The following is a 21,761-nucleotide window of genomic DNA, read 5'->3' on the forward strand; positions in this document are numbered from 1 at the left end:
ACCATGCGTATGGCCCTGGCTGTACTAAAAATATGAAATGTAAAATACACAAATAATATTTACAGTTACTTCCATTTCTTAATTAATAAAGCAGTTCTAATTGTCTGAATATGTTGCACATGACGAATAAAAATACAATCCCAAACATGATGCTTAGCTTTTCATTTAATCAATAATTCAATAATAAAATAATTGTGTAGTATACACACACTATTTATTAATATGTAAGCCCTAATGTAATTTTATTTCAAATGAATGAGGAAAATAAAGTGGATTGAATCCTAGGAGCTCTAAAATAAATTTAGAATCATTTTCTGAATCTAAAGGCAGCATCCGCTACTGAAGGCAAGCCAGCCACACTCCTGGACCTGTGTTGACGGCTCTGTAGACCATTTAAAATTTGTAAATAGCTATACAAATAATATGTTTGTGTTACAACTGCATCTGTCTCTGAAAAAAATCAACAGTGATTGATTTTTATTGTTATTTTCAAAGATTATTAGCAAAATAATCTCATTATGAAGTGAGCGCTATTCCTATGTTATTTCGCTCTGGAACCTGAACGGAAAAATATTTTTGCTAAAAACAATTCGTTTTTAATCCAGTTAACTTCAAAGATCTCTTATCCTGAGACGCCATCTAATGGACAGCAGTGGAATTACAGCCATCATTTCTCAGCCAAAGTCTATATGATTTTTTGGAGTTTTGTCATAATTTATACGAAAACCAGAAGTCCGATCCAATCCGAAAATTTTGTTTGAGTTTGGTTGTAGCATTAAAGCTAGGAGTAGCAGTCAAAAATTTTGTCTCAGGAGAAGCAGGAATAAAAAATAATAAGCATAATAATTTGTTGGCTTCCCAACATAATAATCGCTCAATTTGCACAGTCTAGTTTTGCATGCTGAACAAACTATTTCAGTGTAACAACCGAAAGCGATGCAAAATTAAACCAGGGAAAGAACACTAGAAGGATTTAGTCCAAATTTTCTGAAGGGACACAATTGCTTGATATATAATGAACAGTATCAGTATCAAAGTATAATGAACATATTGAATTTAGGCTTTTACTCACCTATAAACATTCATCAGCGAACAGAAACAGAAACTCAAATGAACTTGCCTGACGTGCGAGAACAAACCTCATTGTTTCTTGCGGAAGCTCAAACGTGATGCGTAACCCGAATGTCAAGCAAGCGTGCTTGAGCTTCCCTTTACCAACTGATGTGTGCATTGATGAATGTTTATGTGAATAAAAGTCTAAATAAAATCTGTTCATCATATAAAGCGATCGTGTCTCTTCAGAAAATTTGGACTAAACTGCTCAATTCATATGGATTAGTTTTACAATCTCTTTATGACCTTTTTGAAGCGTCAAGGTGGTAGTAGCGTGGACTGTCAGTGGAGGGACAGTAATCTCTTAATTTTCATTAAAAATTCTTCATTTGTGTTCTGAAGATGAACGAAAGTTTTATAGGTTTAGAATTAAATGAGGGTGAGTATGATGAATTTAAATTTTTGGGTGAACTAACCCTTTAACTGTCCATTTCTCTATGGCAGCGATGACTGAATGGGCCGGAGTAGAGATTATAGGAAGAGGGTAGGCTTCGGCATCTTGGCAAGCAGGGACACGGGATGCATCCTTACTCTAACCAGCTCATTCAAACAGTGAGAGACAGAACGAAGTTTACGATCATAATAAATGCTTTTCTTTTAACATGGCTACTTTCCAGGACAGCCCTTGCATGATCGTGTGCATCCTGAATCGATGACGTCAGGCTTTCTGGGTAAGGAATACCTGTTTCACTAAGTCCATCACAGTTTGGCAGGGTGATGAGATCGAGTGGTGTATCCAATTCCCGTCCGTACAACAACATGGAAGGGCTTTGGCCCATATTCTCGTGTGGGGCGGTTCTCAGGGCAAAACAAATTTGCAGAAGATATCGGTCCCAAGGGGTATGTTTGTTGCCGATGTAGGCATGAATGGCAGTCTTCAAGGTGCGATTCACCCTCTCTGTTGCAATCGTTTGAGGGTGGTACGAAGTCGTGAGTCTTTGTTCAGACCCCAACGCAGAGAGTACATTTTTGAAAAGTAACAAAAGGGGAACCTCTGTCTGAAATCACCATGTCGTGCAAAGACCTCACTGAGCAGCTTGCTAGCCACTACTTGTGCAGTTGCTTCTCTAACTGCTCTGACTTTCACCCACTTTGAAAAATAGTCCAAAAAAAAGGGATATAAGAGTTTCCGCGGGATGTGCGAGGTAAAGGCCCCACAAAGTCTTGTAGACCCAGGGTCTTTGGGGGCAAATCGGTATCTTAAACCCAGCAGGTTTCCTTTGGCTAGGTTTTGTGAACTGACAAACAGTACAAGAGGTTACATACTTTTTGGCCTCTGACGACATTTTCAGCCAGAAAAATCTGTTTTAGTCTTGCCACAGTTGTTGTTGTTCCCAAATGTCCAGTGTTTGGGTGATAATGGTAGTATTCCAACAAATTCCTGTTTCAGAAGATGATGGCTACAAGACACTTCATCTTGCATTGTATACTGTGACAGCTCTCCCGTGTCACTCTTCTCTTGCCCCTCAATCATGCGTAACCGGGTCATTAAGTTGCAGGCAAGGCACGCAGGTCAAGGCCCCAAACAACAGCATACTCAGGGAGAATGTCCATGGGTACATCACCAAAAGGCATGGGGTTTAAAGACATAGCATCGGGAACTTTATTACTCACAATGTGGCTTATGGACAATGTTAAAATCTAAATCTTGTAACCGGAGGGACCTACTAGCCAGCCTGCCTGTGAGGTTTTGACAAGACATTAGCCATTTTAGACTGCTGTGGTCCAAGACAATGGTCACATGAAGACCCTCAACATATAGTCTGAAGTGTTTGAGTGCCCAGATGATGGCCAAACATTCCTTTTCTTAAGTACAATATGGCTTTTCAGATTTGTGCAGAGCATGGCTCGCATATGCTACCACAACCTCTCTGCCCTCTCCCTTTGCATGAGGGCAGCACCAAGTCCGACATCACACGCATCAGCATGAATGAAACAAGGAAGGCAAAAATCCGGGAACCTCAAGACAGGTGCAGAAGTCAACTTGTCCACACAAATGGAACATCTGCCCTGATATGTGCGAACAGTGGCTCTGTGTGGCGAGCGTAGTCATGGATAAAACGTCTGCAATATCTTGTCAGTCAAAAAGTCTTTCAGACTTGTTTGACTTTGACTGGTACTGCAAAATCTGTCACTTCTCTCACCTTGTTCTTGTTTGACAGGATGCCCTCTGCGGTGATGTTATAACCCAGGAAGGTAAGTTTGCGCCTGCAGAAATGACACTTTGCTAGCTTTATAGACAGTCCAGCTGACTCCAGTCGAGTGAGAACATCCTTAAGGTCAAAAAAAGATGGCGCCCGGTGGTGTGTTGGCTGCTCGTCTTGCTCAGTTTGTTTTATTGTTATCACTTTTTGTGCTGTGTTTACTTCCTCATTATGGCCAAACTTTATGGACTTACGATCGTCAAGCGCTATTTAATATCCGTTCATCTGTACCCGACCTCTCGGACGCTGGACAATATTGTTTTCATCCCTGGCTTGTGAGAACCATACCCACGGAGATAATTCGACCCACGGGGAATGCCAGTGATAGGAAAAGAAAAAAACGCCGGAGGAAGCGTGGTTGCAGAGCGGGTGCGGCGGAGAAAGCAAAGAGAGCGTGGAATGTTTTTTCCTTGAGGATGCGGGATTTGCGGCTCCCGTGCCTTCGCGCTGCTTGTCCAGTGGTGCTGCTGTCCGTGCCCAGACCTTTTGTATCAAGGCGATCGCACCACATCAGGAAAGGTATAAATCACGGTAATTTGAGCTACTTGCAGAAGATAAAAGAGTGTGGGGACGTAGATGTACCGACTGGGAACACCCTGGTAAGGACGGCATTAGTCAATGCCAGATCCCTTGCAAACAAATCATTCATTTTAAATGATTTCTATATCATTTTGAATGCTGGGAAAACAGACCATGTTACTCCCCTTCTATCTGTGTTAGGTTGGCTACCAATACAATTTAGGATACAGTATAAGATCCTGATATATGTTTTTAAAGCACTACACGGAATGGCGCCAGAATATTTGGCTGAGCTCATCAAGCCCTATAGCGCAGGTGTAAGACTAAGATCAGTAAACAAGTTTCTCTTAACGATTCCCCGTACACGTCTTAAAACGAAAGGTGATCGTGCTTTCGCTGTTGCCGGACCTAGATTGTGGAACAATCTACCACTGGACGTTAGATCTTCCCTGAATCTTAATGTTTTTAAGGGTCGTTTAAAACCGTATCTGTATTCTCTGGCTTTTTAGCACTTTGTACATGGATGTTGTATGTCTTTTTCCTGTCCTGTTGATTTTATCGCAATGTACAGCACCTTGGAACTACGGTGGTAGTCTGTAAGGTGCTATATAAATAAATAAACGAACGAACGAACAAGGTGCTGTTCAAATGTGGATGAGGCCACGACAATATCATCCAGATATACGACACAAGACTTATATATGAGACCTATAAGGATGGTATTTATAAGTCTCTGGAAGGTGGCTGGCACGCTGCACAGGCCACAATGTAGAACACGGAATTTAAATAGCCCACAATGTGAAATGAAGGCAGTCTTGGGCCTTGAGTCGTCTGCCACAGCCACCTGCCAGTAGAGGTTAAGGCCAAGTCAATCGTGGATATTTAAGTCCACCAGGCCAGGAAGTCAAGAGATTCATCAATTCTTGGGAGTGGGTATGAGTCCTTCACAGTGAATTTGTTCAGGCCACGATAATCAACGCAAAATCTTGGCTCTCCTGATGTTTTTTTTTTTCACAATTATCACGGGAGCAGCCCATGGGTCTGAAGCAGGTTCAATTATGCCATCCTTTAACATCTCTCGAATATGCCCTTAACTCCTTTTTCGCCGGAGAAGAATAGTAAGGTGCGAGATGGATCGGCTTTGCAGTACCCGTCACGATCTTATGTTTGACCATAGTTGTGTGGCCCAAATGTCCATCAAACAAAACATTGAAGATCTCCAGTAATTCAGCCAGCTTCTCTTTTTGATGATCATGTAGAGAAGCCTCTGCTTTTTTCTGAAACAGAGCGGAAGATTTAACCCCCAAAAAATGACACACCGTGGTCAGGTACTGTTGTCTGTTGTCACGACCAGCTCAAAGCCGTGACAAATGAGTGGAGGACATAGTAATGTTGGTAAGGTTGCAACAGAAATATTTATTTACATAAATAGAAAAATATATAAAACAGGAAATCATTTACAAAATAACTACCATTTCTGTCTGAAAAATGACGTTAAACAAACTTGAATTATTTTCATGTTATCACTGTGAAGCTGCTTTGATACAGTCTGTATTATAAAAAGTGCTATATAAATAAAAGTGACTTGACTTGACTTAAAGTGTTAGACAGAACCAAGCTCAAAGTAATAGTAAAGGTGAACATAAACACAAGAACAAAAACCTTGTGTGTGATGTGTGACTGACCAAGCTATTTAATGTCACCAGTAACGATAGATTAGCTAACATAACTTCGGCAGACTATATAAAGATGACTTGTCAGTGTTATTCCATGGTAGCGCACATGATCACATAAATATAAAATAGATAAATATTACTTTATCTGATGTTTTAAAGACTAAAGGCACAATAATCTTTTTCCAAAAAAGTGGTGTGGTAAACATCAAAACGTGAGAACGTTAACTAACACCATAGCTACATGCAACTCTGTGTAATTTAGATACTTAATGGGGTTTTGTTTATTTTTACACAGCAACAGGACTCTTGCTTTTTGTTTATTTGCTGTCTTGAATAAACAGTTAACTGAACATGCGAGTGAATCTTGAGTTATTTCCCCTGACTCCATAAGCTTGAGTTCTGCAAGTGAACGGTGCCTTGTGGTGCCATCTTAATGAAGCACAAAATGACTGACCTTTACCTTGATTGTTCCAAGCTGGTAGTGGAATGACCTGCATACCTCAACCCGAGTCTTTAGCCATTTTCAAGAAACTGCTAAAGACGCATCTTTTCCGACACTTGACCCATTAATCCTAACATTTACTATTCTATATCTTTTTCTCTTTTTTTAAAACCTTGCTACATGTACTATGCTAGAATAAAGGGGACTAGGCACAGCACTTGCATATTGTTGCCCTAATGTTGGTTTGCTTGCTTCTATTGGTCCCCTCATTTGTAAGTCGCTTTGGATAAAAGTCTGCTTCTTTAAATCGGACTTCAGATACAACACAAGCAGCTGTCACCTGCACAAGTTTTATGATCATACTGCCATCATTGGGCGTGTATCAGAAGAGAATGATCAGGAATTCCAGGAGGTCATTGCTAACTTTGTCAACTGGTGTGTTAAACCACCTTTGCATTAATGCCAGCAAGACAAAGGAGATGGTGATAGACTTTCGCAGGAAGGCACCGCAGATTACTCTGGTGAAAATCAAGGGTTTGGACATTGAGACGGTGACAATATACAAATTCCTGGGTGTTCACCTCAACAATAAACTGGACTGGTCTAACAATACAGAGGTTCTGTACAAGAAGGGCCAAAGTCGCCTTCACTTGTTGAGGAGACTGAGGTCCTTTGGTGTGTGCAGGTCATTGCTGAAGTCTTTCTATGACACCGTGGTGGCTTCTGCAGTCTTTTATGCGGTAGTCTGTTGGGGAGCTGAAAGCATTGAGAGGTAGTGAAAGAGACTTAATAAACTGGTAAAGAGGGCCATCTCTATCCTGGAATGTCCTCTGGACCCCATCAAGGGAGTGGGGGAGAGGAGGATGTTAGCTAAGCTGACTTCCATCATAGACAACATCTCTCACCCCCTGCATGAGACTGTGGGGTCCTTGAACAGTTTCTTCAGCAACAGACTGGTGTACCTTCAGTGCAAGAAGGAGCGCAACCGCAGGTCCTTCCATCCAACAGCAGTTAGACTCTTTAATTGCAGTAATAACACTATGTAGCACTTATTATATCTATTAGTATTATCTGGTATTTTTTTATTCAATGTGTTTTTCCGTAATTTTTTTATTTATTTGGAGCTGCTGTAATAAGTGAATTTCCCCGGTGTGGGATTAATAAAGTTTACCTATCCTATGTAAATGTAAACATTTTGACAGAAAAGATGATGCACATTTAATTGGGTTAGAAAAAATAGTTTTATAAAGGTAAAATGCCCATAAAAGGTAAAAATCAAACTTATTGGAAAAGATAATTTCTGCCACTGCTGCAAACTGACCACCGCGCAGACTATGAAGAATATCAAAAGCTTTGGGAGTCAGATATCCACGGCAGTCCTAAACCTATTATCTAATTATTGTTATCGATAAAATCCCTGATATTTTTGTCAATATCACACACTCCTAGTTTGGATTAGTTTGGAAAACCTGTTTTGTTTTTGAATCTCCATCATCTTCGTAGCTGCTTACCACATTGAAACATTTATATAGCAAATAAAAACTGCAATAATATAGCATATCGCGATATTGAATAACCGCGAGGGAAATTCCTTTACCATGACAATCCTAGATTTCCTAGTTCCCTTTCATTCGGGAACTCCTACGTCTCGTCGGAGGAGTTTCCAACGAATTGGCTTACAAATTGAGATCACGCTAGGGAGACCAATTGCCTTCGAGTGAATTAAAACGAGCCAATGAACATTGGCATGCAACATTTGCATTCCGCATCCCGCCTCGCAGCGCTGGTATAAAGGCGGAAGCAAGCTCATACACAAACGCTTTCTGCTTCGGAGCCGACCGGTTGTGTCCTCTGAGTGAATGAGCGTTTTAGATTGTGTTTCCGTGAGCTCAACGAGTCTGCTGTTTCGAGACCTCTTGGTGTTGGTGTTACGCGCTGCAGTGATCTTCGCGATCTCCCGGGTATCAACTGTCACTTCACGCGATCTGCTTTTTCAAAAAAGCTGTTGTCACAGCTGGTATTCGGTTGAGTGCACACAGTGGGCTTGCAGTTTCCCTGCTGTGTTGCCGCGTTGATCCCTGCGTGCTTCAGCACACTAAAAGAGCTTTCTCTGAAAGAGCAACACGAGTGAAGATCGCGTCCTTTTAAGGATGACGTTTCACCCGTGTGTTTCTGGATGTGGTCAATATCTGCCACCGGTTGATGGGACGCGTAGGTTCTAGGTGGCCTACCACAGGCTGTGGTAGACACCATCACTTCAGCTAGAGCCCCCTCTACGAGGCACCTCTATGCGTTGAAGTGGAACCTATTCGTCGGTTGGTGTTCTTCCCGCCGGGAAGACCCCCAAGCTTGCCCAATCAGTGTCGTGCTTTCCTTCCTGCAAGATGGGTTGGAGCGAAGGCTGTCTCCCTCCACTCTCAAAGTGTATGTTGCCGCGATAGCCGCACATCACGATGCAGTAGAAGGTAAGTCTTTGGGAAAGCACAACCTGATCATCAGGTTCCTCAGGGGTGCTAGGAGAATGAATCCTCCTTGTAATCAGCACCCCGTACCCTCTTGGGATCTGACTTTAGTGCTCAGAGCACTCCAGAATCCTCAATTTGAGCCCTTGCATGCAGTTGATATAAATATCTTGTCAATGAAGACAGCTCTCCTGCTCGCTTTGGCGTCCATCAAGAGGGTAGGGGACCTGCAGGCATTTTCGGTCGATGAATCGTGCCTAGAGTTCGCGCCGGACTTCTCTCACGTTGTTCTAAGACCCCGGCCCGGATATGTGCCCAAGGTTCCTACCACTCCTTTTAGAGATCAGGTAGTGAACCTGCAAGCGCTGCCCCTGGAGGAGGCAGACCCAGCCCTGGCTTTGCTCTGTCCTGTTCGCGCTCTGCGCTGCTACATTGACAGAACTCAAAGCTTTAGGACCTCAGACCAGCTCTTTGTCTGTTACGGAGGCCAGTAGAAGGGGAAGGCTGTCTCCAAGCAGAGGTTAGCCCACTGGTTAGTGGATGCTATCGTCCGGGCTTATGATTCCCAGGACGTGCCTTCTCCACCTAGGTTGAGGGCACACTCTACTAGGAGTGTTGCCTTTTCCTGGGCTTTGGCTCAAGGCGCCTCGCTGACAGACATCTGTAGAGCTGCGGGCTGGGCGACACCTAAAACGTTCGCTAGGTTTTATAGCCTTCGTGTAGAACCTGTTTCCTCCCGTTTACTCGCTTCGGCCAGTAGCGCGAGGAATTAGGTTAGTGTCGGCTTGCTACACCATTCTCGCCCCAGGGGCCAGATACGTGCGTTTTCCTGCTCTGTTGGTTACCCAACAAACGGCTAACCTCATGAGTTCCTCCGTCACCCCCCCCCCGACCCCCCAGTAATGAGTAATCAAACTAATTACAGTTTCCTCCGTTACAACGCCGTTACCATTACTGACAATAAAATACAGCGTTACTATTATTGAGCTCACTGAAGCAGTTTTCATCCGAGTAGTCTCTCAGCCATAGGACCTGCAACGTTTTTTTTCTATGGTGTGTGTGTGTGTTTATGGGACGCCGGACTCGCTAAAAGCGAGGCGAACGCTGCGAGCGAGAGAGACCGAGTGTGTCTGAGAGCGCGCTCAACAGTGCACGAGAGAGACCAAATGTGTCCGCGCATAATATAGTTTGTTTATAAATAAATTACACATTTCAGCATTAGAATAATCTCTGTAACATATTAGTATCATCTGCAAAGTTTTAATTAGTTTACTTTTGTAATGTTACTCAGTTACTAACTCAGTTACTTTTTGTGAGAAGTAACTAGTAACTATAACTAATTACTTACCCAACACTGGTCATGACAACATATGTTTTTACATTACTTTAATTTCACAAATAATTTAAGCAATTTCCACTTTCTTTTAAAGTTAGTTTTAATTTAAGTTGAAATTACTTGAACAGCAAATCAATTATACTCAATTTAAAAAAGCAACAGAACTTAAGTTAAGTTGAAATAAGTGGACATTTTTTTACAGTATAGTTTTTATAGGTCGTTTGTTGTTGTTTCCTGTTTTGAAACTTTGACCTTTAAACAGTGCTGTTATGTGTTTTCCTGGTAATTTGCCGTGCAGTTTTCATACTCTACACTTTGCCCTTCCTGTTTTATGAAGGCCCAGCCCCTTGAACATGTCTGGCCTCGCCCCTGACTGAGACTAGCTGTTTTCACATTCCTGTGTCAGACTGAATAGGGTTTTTGCCAATTTTGACAAGATAAAGTAACTTAAAAGTAAGTATAAGTTATGTATTTACATTTAGAATGTATTTTGTAATTGTTTTATTTTTATTTTACAGTCATTGTGCCATAATCATAATATGTTTACTTCTGTTTTTCTTAAAAAATTATGATTATTATGTCTTTGTGTATTATGTCAATAACTTTGAAGTATCTGAGGTATCTGTTTTGATTCAATCTAAAAGTATTTTGGAGGGTTTGTAAGAAAAGTTGGGCTCTGCTTTAGAAGTACCTGTTATATAAGCTTTTAAATACAAAGACACAAGTGTACAAAGGCTGGAAAGGATTACCAGGACAAAGTCAACAAAGAAGTCTAGATTACTCCTTATAAAATGTTTAGGCATGAAGGGAAACATGATTTTTAGCTGATGATGTGCTGCAAATGCAGTGGCAAGCTCAAAATGAAAGGAGATTTCTCAACGAACTTCCTGTTTGTGGTTTCTGCTTCATGCGATTGTGAAAATAACTTTGGTTTACTGGGTTTCTTTTCTCATTTTAACATGCAGTAATGAAGTAGTTTTCAATGATAGTTAACTTTCTTCAATTATTTTTTGGTAGTATACCTTTCATTGGAAACTAGGGGAGCGCGGGGCACAATGTAACACGGGGCTAGTTGTAACACGCTTGTTTTAAATACTTCCGCACATGCTAGGATGACGAAACTTTGTGTATTTACTAGTTGCCATATCAACACTATATATAAAAAAAAAAAAAAAATTTGGAAGATATCCATAGACATTTATTAAACCATAGCAAAAGTAAATTTCTTACTTAAGTTAATTTTTCATCTCTATTTTTTGTGTTTATTTAAAATAAGACAAATCTGATATTATTTTAATCTCCAAGATGTCATTTAACAGTTGAGATAGTTATTTAATGCTTCGCTAACTAGCAGAAGACACTCGCAGGGTTTAAATCCCATTTGTGCAGGCGGGGCATGTTGTAACACTGCGTTACAATGTGCCCCTATTAGAAATATGCTATTATATTCTATACTTTTATTAATTTTATTGAGAAAACGTGAGAAAAAGGTGAAAAAAGACTGAGAATCAATGTTCAGAAATTACTAATTATTTATTTGTTTTGAACTATGTTGTATAGCTGTGTTTTCATGTGTTCGTAGTCAAAACTCAAAAATGAGTTTATATTTAATTATTAAAAATTGCCATTATTTTATATGAAAAAGTTTTTTAATTGTATTTTATTTAGAAAATATTTTAGTTTGTTTTGTATATTTTTTTATTAGATCAGATAACATTTTAAGCTGTCATATGTTATGTTACAATGTGCCCCTCACATGTTACAATGTATCCCACCTATGGGGCATGTTGTCACATTTCACTTCCATTCTTTCAGGGTATATCAAGAAAAAAGTATATACTGTATTAATAAAACAAAAACACATAATTGTAGAAAAATGAGAAAATGGTGCACATTGATTTGATTTTTTAAGTTTCACTTCTCCTTTCATTATAATGCATATGAGGAATAGATGCCATAAAACGTTCTACGTTTTTGACATGTATTGCCTTCACTTTCCTCTGAAGTTTGTTTTTCCATGATTGCATTTGTTTCATTTCTTCATTCAGAAGCAACAACGAAAGCCATTAAACAGGTATTTAAAATTTAACCTGCTTTGATGCCTCCTGTATAATAAAACTGTAAAACCTTTACACCCTATGAACCTCTGTTAGCTATATAGACTGAAGCTGTCATGTGAAAATATAGCTGTAGAAAAGCAAAGGAGAAGTAGGTTTAAAGGTAATCTGATAAACATTTGATATCTGGAAAAAAAAAATCTCTAGTTATTTTCACTTGGAGGAGACCAGGTCTAGTTGTCATGGGGAGATTATCATGATGGATATATTTCCATATATTCAGTTCCCTATCAGTTAGTCACGTTCGACGTTATGTCAGAACTGAACTGAAGAATTGAGAACTCGCCTGAGAGCCCAATTACCTTCGAGTGTAAACTAATGAGCCATCATATTGGCGTGCGAGATTTGCATTACGCACCATGTGAAGCGGGTATGTAACGAAGCACTGACAGTCACGATTGTTGCCTAATGTGTCTGGGCTTAAAGCACACTGAGGTGGATTTTGTGGATGAGTCATGTACTGTGGGAAGATGGCCATCACAATGTTGCGGTCAAGACTCGATTACCTCAGACGAGGTGGAGTCCCCTCTGATATGCCCCGATCTAGTTCCTCTGCTGGCCAACAAAGGGGCTACTTCAAAGAATACACAGGGTGACCTGAGGATTACAGTGGGGGCTCTCCCGCCGAGCCAATTTCTGTGGGCCCCCCACTCCTCTAGCCCCCTCCCCCCTTCAATAATTATCTATTCTATATAAAATCTATCTATATATAACCTAGTCTATAATCTGTTTTTAATGATAGATAGATAGATAGATGGATAGATTCGGCGGGTAACTTTGACAAGGATGAATGAACAGACGCATATTTTTGCCACTATACTGTTATTATTACGGCATTACTCCCTGCAGCACCAACTATACTCGAGGCTACTTCAAATTCTCCAAATGAACGTCCTCGTTGTACAAACATTTTATCGTCGCCGGCAGGAAAGGAGGAGAAGACTGCAAGCAATCCTGCGAGAACCACCGGAACTTCCTGTAAATGGTCTGAAAATGAATGGAGAATATCTTGTGTTTTTCCGTTGGTGCTCGACCATTTCCATGGGTGCTCAAGTCCCCGAGAACCCACGGGATCACCACCTATGTCTCTGACCCAAACAAATTAACTGAAATCCTCACTGAAGTAAAGGCCTTATTGTTGTTTCAGTCAAGTCAAGTCATCTTCATTTATATAGCGCTTTTAACAATGTAGATTGTTCCAAAGCGGCTTTACATTGATAATAGGAAATTAAAGTAACAGAGATTGTTTTGGCTTTATAGCAGCTCTAGAATAAAGTTATTGTCCAGCTAAAGTTAGTTTGATTGATTCACTTCCGTCGCAACGTTCATTAGTTATTAACTTAGGGGCCGCTAACACGACACCGTTGTAACAGAAAACACTTTAAGTTCTTTCTGCGCAAACTTCAAAAACGCGAACCAGTGAGAATGCGGATGGCGTGCACATGCATATTATGAGTTCAGTCTATAGGTATGCGAGTTTGAATATATGTTCGCAGGCGTGTAGTCCTTCCCTACAAACCAACCCTCAACAAACTACTTGTCTGGCCTTAAAATTTATAATACAGAATTTTTATCGGTTCCGTGTAGCCACGCGAACCGGAATTATCCCAACAACGTTTTATCTGTAGAGAGGTAAAGGGAGGGGAGGGAGGCCTTCACAGGGGAGATACTAGTTGACATTTCAGGCCTGCGCTGTCGTCGCGTCCAGGCGCAGGTCCTTCATCAGATCTGGATACAGCCTGGATCCGTTGGACTGCAGTAAACCTCGGGATAAACAGAGAGACTAATATTAGCGTAGAAGCCATTCTTCTTTTGATGTAACGAGTACATCAGGATTTATGGGAAGTGTTCCCGGTTCCGGCTAACCTAATCTATGCAGCCTAACATTGAATTATACAAGTCTATAATGTGTTATGTGTATGCTAGGTCAAAGAGATGTGTTTTTACTAGTCTAGCTTTGAACTGACAGAGTGTGTCTGCTTCCCGGACAATGTTAGGAATACTGTTCCAAAGTTTTGGTGCTAAATAGTAAAAGGATCTACAGCCAGCAGTCGATTTTGATATTCTAGGTATTATCAACTGGCCGGAATTTTGAGATCGCAATAGACGAGAAGGACTATGCGTTAAGAGCTTGCTCAAGTACTGCGGAGCTAAACCAATTAGGACTTCGTAAGTAATCAGCAATATTTAAAAATGTATACGATGTTTAATCGGGAGCCAATGCAGTGTTGACAGAACTGGGTTAATATGGACATACTTCCTGGTTCTAGTAAGAACTCGAGCTGCTGCGTTTTGGACCAGTTGTAATATGTAGCCATAATAGCATTACAATAATCTAGTCTTGATGTCATGAACGCATGGACTAATGGTTCCGCATTTGTCAATGAGAGTTACTTCCGTTACTACTAGCACAACACGCTAATTCGCTACTGTTAGCCTGTTAACGCGCCACCCGGATCCACCCAGATCTCAGAGCCTAGGCTACCTAGAGAGACGCGTTTTTTTGACAGCATGCTAATGGGGCGTGCAGCTAGCGAAATATTAGATGAATGTGATAATTTATGTTTGGGCCTGAAATCGCTGATACCACCTTTAATTGAGGATAGTAAGAGTGCTAGAGCTTTAGATACTATTTTGGATGCGCCTAGCGTGAACTCTTTACATGATGCGGTTCCAGCTGAAGTAGAGCCTGTGCAGCCAGGCAAATGGGTGACGGTGAGGGATCGCTCTAGTCGCGGATCTAAAAACCACTCTTCCGTTCCGATTACCATAACAAATCGATTTGCCCCGCTCAGTGAAACACCCACTGAGAATTCTGTTGATTGTGCCCTAGTAATTGGGGATTCGATCACACGGAACGTGAAAATAGAGACGCCAGCGACCATAGTCACATGTTTGCCGGGAGCCAGAGCGCCTGACATCAAAGCAAATTTAAAAGTGCTGGCTAATGCTAATCGTAAATTCTCTAAGATCTTTATTCATGTCGGCACTAATGATGTTCGACTCCGCCAGTCGGAGATCACCAAAATGAATATTAAAGAGGTGTGTGAACTTGCAAGTACGATGTCAAGGACTGTAATCTGCTCTGGTCCCCTTCCTGTTCGCAGGAGTGATGAGATAGTCAGTAGATTGTGTTCACTGAATCGCTGGCTGTCTGAGTGGTGTCCGTGTAATAATATAGAATTCATAGACAATTGGAAAAGTTTTTGGGGCAAACCTGACCTGTTGAAAAGAGATGGTATTCATCTCTCCTGGGATGGTGCTGCTCTTCTCTCTAGTAATATGGCTCATAGTCTTAGAGCTCAAACATGACAAATTGGGCACCAGGTCAGGAAGCAGACAGACTGGCTAAACCAACCGTCTGCTAGCGGCCTCGCGTCACCCAGGTCAGATAAATCCCATCACATAGAGCCTCTTTCACCTAGCTATCATCATATAGAGACTGTGTCTGTTCCCCGAATTTGGAAATCCAAAAATTTTTTAAACCTATCTAAGGTTAAAAATGTAATTGATGTTCAACAAATAAAAAACAGCTATAATACAGATGAGCAAATGCTAAAGCTTGGGTTACTGAATATTCGATCGCTTACTTCAAAAGCACTCATTGTTAATGATATGATTTCAGATAATAACCTAGATGTGCTGTGTTTGACAGAAACCTGGCTAAAACCAAACGCTGTCAGGACCTACTCATTGTCGTAATCATACTCTAGATCTAATATTATCACATGGAATAGATGTTGATGCCGTTGAAATTCTGCAGCAGAGAGATGACATCTCAGATCATTATCTAGTCTCGTGTAAATTACATTTAGCCAAGGCTGCAAAGCCGACTCCGTGTTACAAATATGTAAGACCTATCACTTCTGCCACTAAAGATTGCTTTATTAATAATTTTCCTGATCAGTTTCATCATTTTAGCATCCCGGATAGCTTAGAAAAACTTGATATTGCAACAGAAACTTTTAACTCTCTCTTTTCCAGCACTTTAGACACAGTTGCTTCTTTGCGCTTAAAGAAGATTAAAGAAAATAATCCAACGCCGTGGTACAACGAGCACACTCAGGCCCTTAAGAGAGCAGCCAGAAAAATGGAACGAAACTGGAAGAAAACAAAACTAGAGGTATTTCGCATTTCATGGAAAGAGAGCTCGATTGCATACAGAGAGGCTTTAAAAGCTGCTAGATCTGCTTATTTTTCAACCCTATTAGAAGAAAATAAACATAATCCTAGGTATTTATTTGAAACAGTGGCTTAACTAACGAAAAAGAAAGCTTCAAACACAGAAAATTTGATTCATTCGTTGCTATAGGAGAGGAAGAATTTACTAAACTCGTTAAATCATCTAAATCGACAACATGTATGTTAGACCCTACACCGACTAAGCTACTGAAAGAGATGCTTCCAGAGGTCACAGATCCTCTTCTTAATATCATTAATTCGTCTTTGTCTCTAGGATACGTACCAAAAAACTTTAAGCTGGCTATGATTCAACCGCTTGTTAAAAAACCGCAACTTGATCCTTCAGAATTAGTCAATTACAGGCCGATCTCGAATCTACCTTTTCTATCAAAGATACTAGAAAAGGCAGTATCTTCACAACTGTGTTCCTTTCTAGAAAGAAATGATATCTGCGAGGATTTTCAGTCCGGATTTAGACCATACCATAGTACTGAGACTGCACTCGTTAGAGTCACAAATGATTTGCTCTTATCATCCGATCGTGGTTGTATCTCGCTATTAGTGTTACTCGATCTTAGTGCTGCGTTTGACACCATCGACCACAACATTCTTTTAAATAGACTAGAAAACTATGTTGGCATTAGTGGAATTGCACTAGCATGGTTTAAATCATACTTATCTGACCGTTATCAAGTTGTAGCAGTAAATGAAGAGATGTCTCATCGATCACAAGTTCAGTATGGGCTTGGCCACAAGGCTCAGTACTAGGACCGCTGCTGTTCACTCTGTACATGCTACCATTAGGAGATATCATTAGGAAACATGGAATTAGCTTCCACTGTTATGCCGACGATACTCAGCTCTATATTTCTTCAAAACCTAACGAAACTTACCAATTCACTAAATTAACAGAATGCATAGCTGATATAAAAAATTGGATGACTCGTAATTTCCTACTTCTAAATTCTGAAAAAACAGAGATTCTAATTATTGGACAAAAAACGTCCTCACGTACTGTAATAACCTAGAATACTGTCTAACACTTGATGGCTGCTCTGTTAAGTCTTCGTCGTCAGTTAGGAACCTGGGTGTGCTCTTTGATACCAATCTTTCATTTGAAAGTCACGTGTCTAGTATCTGTAAAACCGCATTTTTCCATCTTAAAAATATATCTAAATTACGTCATATGCTCTCATTGACAAATGCGGAACAATTAGTTCATGCTTTCATGACATCAAGGCTAGATTATTGTAATGCTCTACTGGGTGGTTGCCCTGCACGCTTAATAAACAAACTACAGCTAGTTCAAAACGCAGCAGCTCGAGTTCTTACTAGAACCAGGAAGTATGACCATATTAGCCCAGTTCTGTCAAAACTGCACTGGCTCCCTATTAAACATTGCATCAATTTTAAAATATTGCTGATTACTTACAAAGCACTAAATGGTTTAGCTCCGCAGTACTTGAGCGAGCTCTTAACGCATTATACTCCTTCACGTCTATTGTGATCTCAAAATTCCGGCCAGTTGATAATACCTAGAATATCAAAATCGACTGCTGGCGGTAGATCCTTCTCCTATTTAGCACCAAAACTTTGGAACAGCCTTCCTACCATTGTCCGGGAAGCAGACACACTCTGTCAGTTCAAATCTAGATTAAAGACACATCTCTTTGACCTAGCATTCACATAATACATTATAGACTTCTATAATTCAATATTAGGCTGCATAGATTAGGTCAGCTGGAACCAGGAACACTTCCCATAAATCCTGATGTACTTGTTACATCATGAGAAGAATGGCATCTACGCTAATTTTAGAGTCTGTGTTTATCCCAAGGTTTTCCCGCAGCCTGCCGGATCCAGGCCGTTTCCAGATCTGACGAAGGCCCTTCGCCTGGACCCGATGACAACGCAGTGCTGAAGTGCCAACTAGTCTCTCCCTATGGAGGATCCCTTTCCCACTCTACAGATAAAGCGTCGTCGGGAAAACTCAATTTGCGTATCTACCCCGAATTGATCAAATAAAATAAAATTCTGAATTAAAACTATAAGGAAACACCAGTAATTTGTTTAGGCTTGGTTTGTAGGGAATTCCAAACCTGCACACATATATTCAAACGCACATAACTATTGAACCCATTCTTAATGCGCATCTGAACGCCATCAGCGTTTCTCACAGGATCGCGTTTAAAGTTTGTGTAGAGAGAATGGTGTCGTCTTGGCGGCCCCTAATTTAATAACAAATGATCATTGCGACGGAAGCAAATCAATCAAAACCAACTTTAGCTGGAAATTAACTTTATTAAAGAACCGCTATAAAGCCAAAACAATCTTACGTTAAATTATACATTTATCTCTGTAAAGCTGATTCAAGATGGCGCCGCGGATGGCTGCCTCGGTGTTGAGCTCTCCAGTTGTTACACTGTTCTTGTTAGTTTGTCCTGTTTTATGTTTGTCATACGCTATCAGTTATACCAGGGACGAACTGCTGAACATTCGGCAGTGCACACCAACTGATCACCAACCAGTTTTTGATTCTTCTGGCGTTTTGCGGAACATTGTCGTCGGTTGCGCCGCTGCACTGTGGAAACAGTATAAGACGCGCAGGCGTGGGAAGCGAGCTGGCGCACTCGTTAAGCTCAGGCAGCGCGGATTCAGAACGGCGCTGCCTAGCATCCATCTGGCGAATGTCCGCTCTCTCCCTAACAAAATGGACGAACTACTTCTGCTCTCATGCAAAAACAAGGACTTTACCAACTCTGCTGCTCTGTTTTTCACGGAAACCTGGCTGAACGAAGCCATTCCGGACAGCGCATTACATCTACCGGACTTTCAGCTGTTCAGAGCGGATCGCGATATGGAGTCAACAGGGAAAACGCGCGGTGTTGGGACATGCTTTTACATCAACAGAAGGTGGTGTACTGATGTAACTGTGTTAAGGAAGATGTGCTGTCCTGATGTGGAAGTGCTTTTCATTAACTGTAAGCCGTTCTACTTGCCGCGGGAGTTTTCCTCGCTCGTTCTCATCAGTGTTTACATTCCACCGCAAGCACACGTGAGTACGGCGCTGCAACAGCTGGCTGATCTGATCACAGAAACAGAACAACAACACCCGGACTCTGTTCTTATCATTCTCGGAGACTTTAATCAGGCAAAACTCACACGTGAGCTGCCTAAATTCAAACAGCACATTACATGCCCCACCAGAGACAATAATATTTTGGACCATTGCTACACCACAACAAAGGATGCATATCGCTCCGTCGCCAGAGCAGCTCTAGGACTTTCCGATCACTGCCTGGTTCATCTTCTACCAACTTACAGGCAAAAACTTAAAACTGCTAAGCCAGTAATAAGGACTGTAAAGAGATGGACCAACGACACAGAGCAGGTCTTACAAGCCTGTTTTGAATGCACTGACTGGAGTGTTTTTGAAGCTGCTGCCAGCGATCTGGACGAGCTCACAGAGACTGTAACATCATACATCAGTTTCTGTGAGGATTTATGCATCCCTACCAGGACTTACTTATCATTCAACAATGATAAACCATGGTTCACACCAAAACTCAGACAGCTTCGTCAGGTCAAAGAAGATGCCTACAGGAGTGGGGATAGGATCTTGTATAATCAGGCCAGGAACACATTGACAAAGGAGATTGAAGTGGCTAAGAAGAGCTATGCCAAAAAGCTGGAAAACCAGTTTTCCTCCAACGACCCTGCATCAGTGTGGAAAGGCCTGAAAGATATTACCAACTACAAGACACCATCCCCCAGCATCGACAGCAACAAGCATCTTGCGAACGAGCTGAATGTCTTTTACTGTAGATTTGGGACCCCCGATCAGACACCCCACACCCGCCCTGACCATCTCTCTACACAGCCATCAACACTTCCAGCCATCCCCCTCCCCTCCCCCCCTGCACTTCAGATCAGTGAGGATAATGTGCGTCAGATCTTCAGGAAACAGAAGAGAAGGAAAGCACCAGGCCCAGACGGTGTTTCACCAGCCTGTCTGAAAACCTGCGCTGACCAGCTGGCCTCTATCTTCTCACTGATCTTCAACAGATCACTGGAGCAGTGCAAAGTCCCTTTCTGCTTTAAACGCTCCACCATCATCCCAATCCCGAAGAAACCAAAGATCACAGGACTCAATGACTACAGACCTGTTGCCTTAACATCTGTGGCCATGAAGTCATTCGAAAGACTGGTGTTAGCATATCTGAAGGACATCACTGGACCCTTGCTGGACCCCCTGCAGTTTGCCTACAGAGCAAACCGGTCTGTGGATGATGCGGTCAATATGGGACTGCATTACACCCTACAACATCTGGACAAACCAGGGACCTATGCAAGGATTCTGTTCGTGGACTTTAGTTCTGCCTTCAACACCATCGTCCCATCACTGCTCCAGACCAAACTGACCCAGCTCTCTGTCCCTAGCTCCGTCTGTCAATGGATCACAAGCTTTCTGACAGACAGACAACAGCTAGTCAGAATGGGCAAAATCACGTCCGACAGCCGCACCATCAGCACCGGTGCTCCACAGGGATGTGTTCTCTCACCACTACTCTTCTCCCTGTACACAAATGACTGCACCTCTAAAGACCCCTCTGTCAAGCTCCTGAAGTTTGCGGACGACACTACTGTTATCGGACTCATCCGGAACGGTGACGAGTCTGCGTACAGACAGGAGGTGGAGCAGCTGGCTCTTTGGTGCAGTTATAACAACCTGGAGCTGAACACGCTCAAAACAGTGGAGATGATCGTGGACTTCAGGAGAAACCCCCCTGCACTCCCTTCACTCACCATCATGGACAGCACTGTGACTGCAGTAGAGTCATTCAGGTTCCTGGGCACCACCATCTCTCAGGATCTGAAGTGGGACACTCACATAGACTCTATTGTGAAGAAAGCCCAACAGAGACTACTTCCTGCGTCAGCTGAGGAAATTCAACCTGCCACAGGAGCTGCTCGTACAGTTCTACTTAGCTGTCATCCAGTCCATCCTCTGCACTTCCATCACCGTCTGGTTCGGCTCTGCTACCAAAACCGACCTCCGTAGACTACAGCGGATAGTTCGGACTGCTGAGCGAATCACTGGCACTACCCTTCCCACACTCAAAGAACTGTACTCATCCAGAGTGAGTAAAAGGGCTCGCAAAATCACTCTGGACCCGTCACACCCAGCACACTTTCTGTTTGAACTGTTACCGTCTGGTCGACGCTACAGAGCACCGAGCACAAAAACAACCAGACACAGGAAAAGTTTCTTTCCCCAGGCCATCTACCTCATGAACACTTAATGTTCCCCTACTGTGGAACAAACATGTGCAATAGTTCCCTCAGACATTTCATTATAGCACCTTATAACTTTCTATATATTTATAATTTATAATCTTTTTTATATTTTTTTTTTATACCTATGTTACTTGTCACTTGTCTTGTCACTTTATATTGTATGTGTACTGGAAGCTACTGTCACCAAGACAAATTCCTTGTATGCGCAAGCATACTTGGCAATAAAGCTCTTTCTGATTCTGATTCTGCTTTGAGACAATCTGCATTGTTAAAAGCGCTATATAAATGAAGATGACTTGACTTGACTTGACGTGACTTTCAAATGAAAAATTGGTATCAAAGAGCACACCCAGGTTCCTAACCGAAGACGAAGACTTGACAAAGCAGCCATCAAGTGTTAGACAGTATTCTA

At 41.7% G+C, this 21,761-nt stretch overlaps 1 protein-coding gene across 2 annotated transcripts in view; it reads left to right on the top strand.

Moving 5' to 3' along the window:
- The first annotated feature begins 10,117 nt into the window (after positions 1–10,117).
- LOC308685245 (mixed lineage kinase domain-like protein) overlaps positions 10,118–21,761 on the top strand; it is a 37,283-nt gene continuing 25,639 nt past the window's right edge. For both annotated transcript variants that reach the window (XM_081356913.1, XM_081356912.1), the window contains exons 1-2: positions 10,118–10,205; positions 11,801–11,826. The gene's annotated coding sequence lies outside the window, so the exon portion shown is untranslated. The remainder of the gene's footprint in view (positions 10,206–11,800; positions 11,827–21,761) is intronic.

The sequence above is a fragment of the Scardinius erythrophthalmus genome (assembly GCF_964197995.2).
Source record: "Scardinius erythrophthalmus genome assembly, chromosome: 24".
Taxonomy (NCBI): domain Eukaryota; kingdom Metazoa; phylum Chordata; class Actinopteri; order Cypriniformes; family Leuciscidae; genus Scardinius; species Scardinius erythrophthalmus.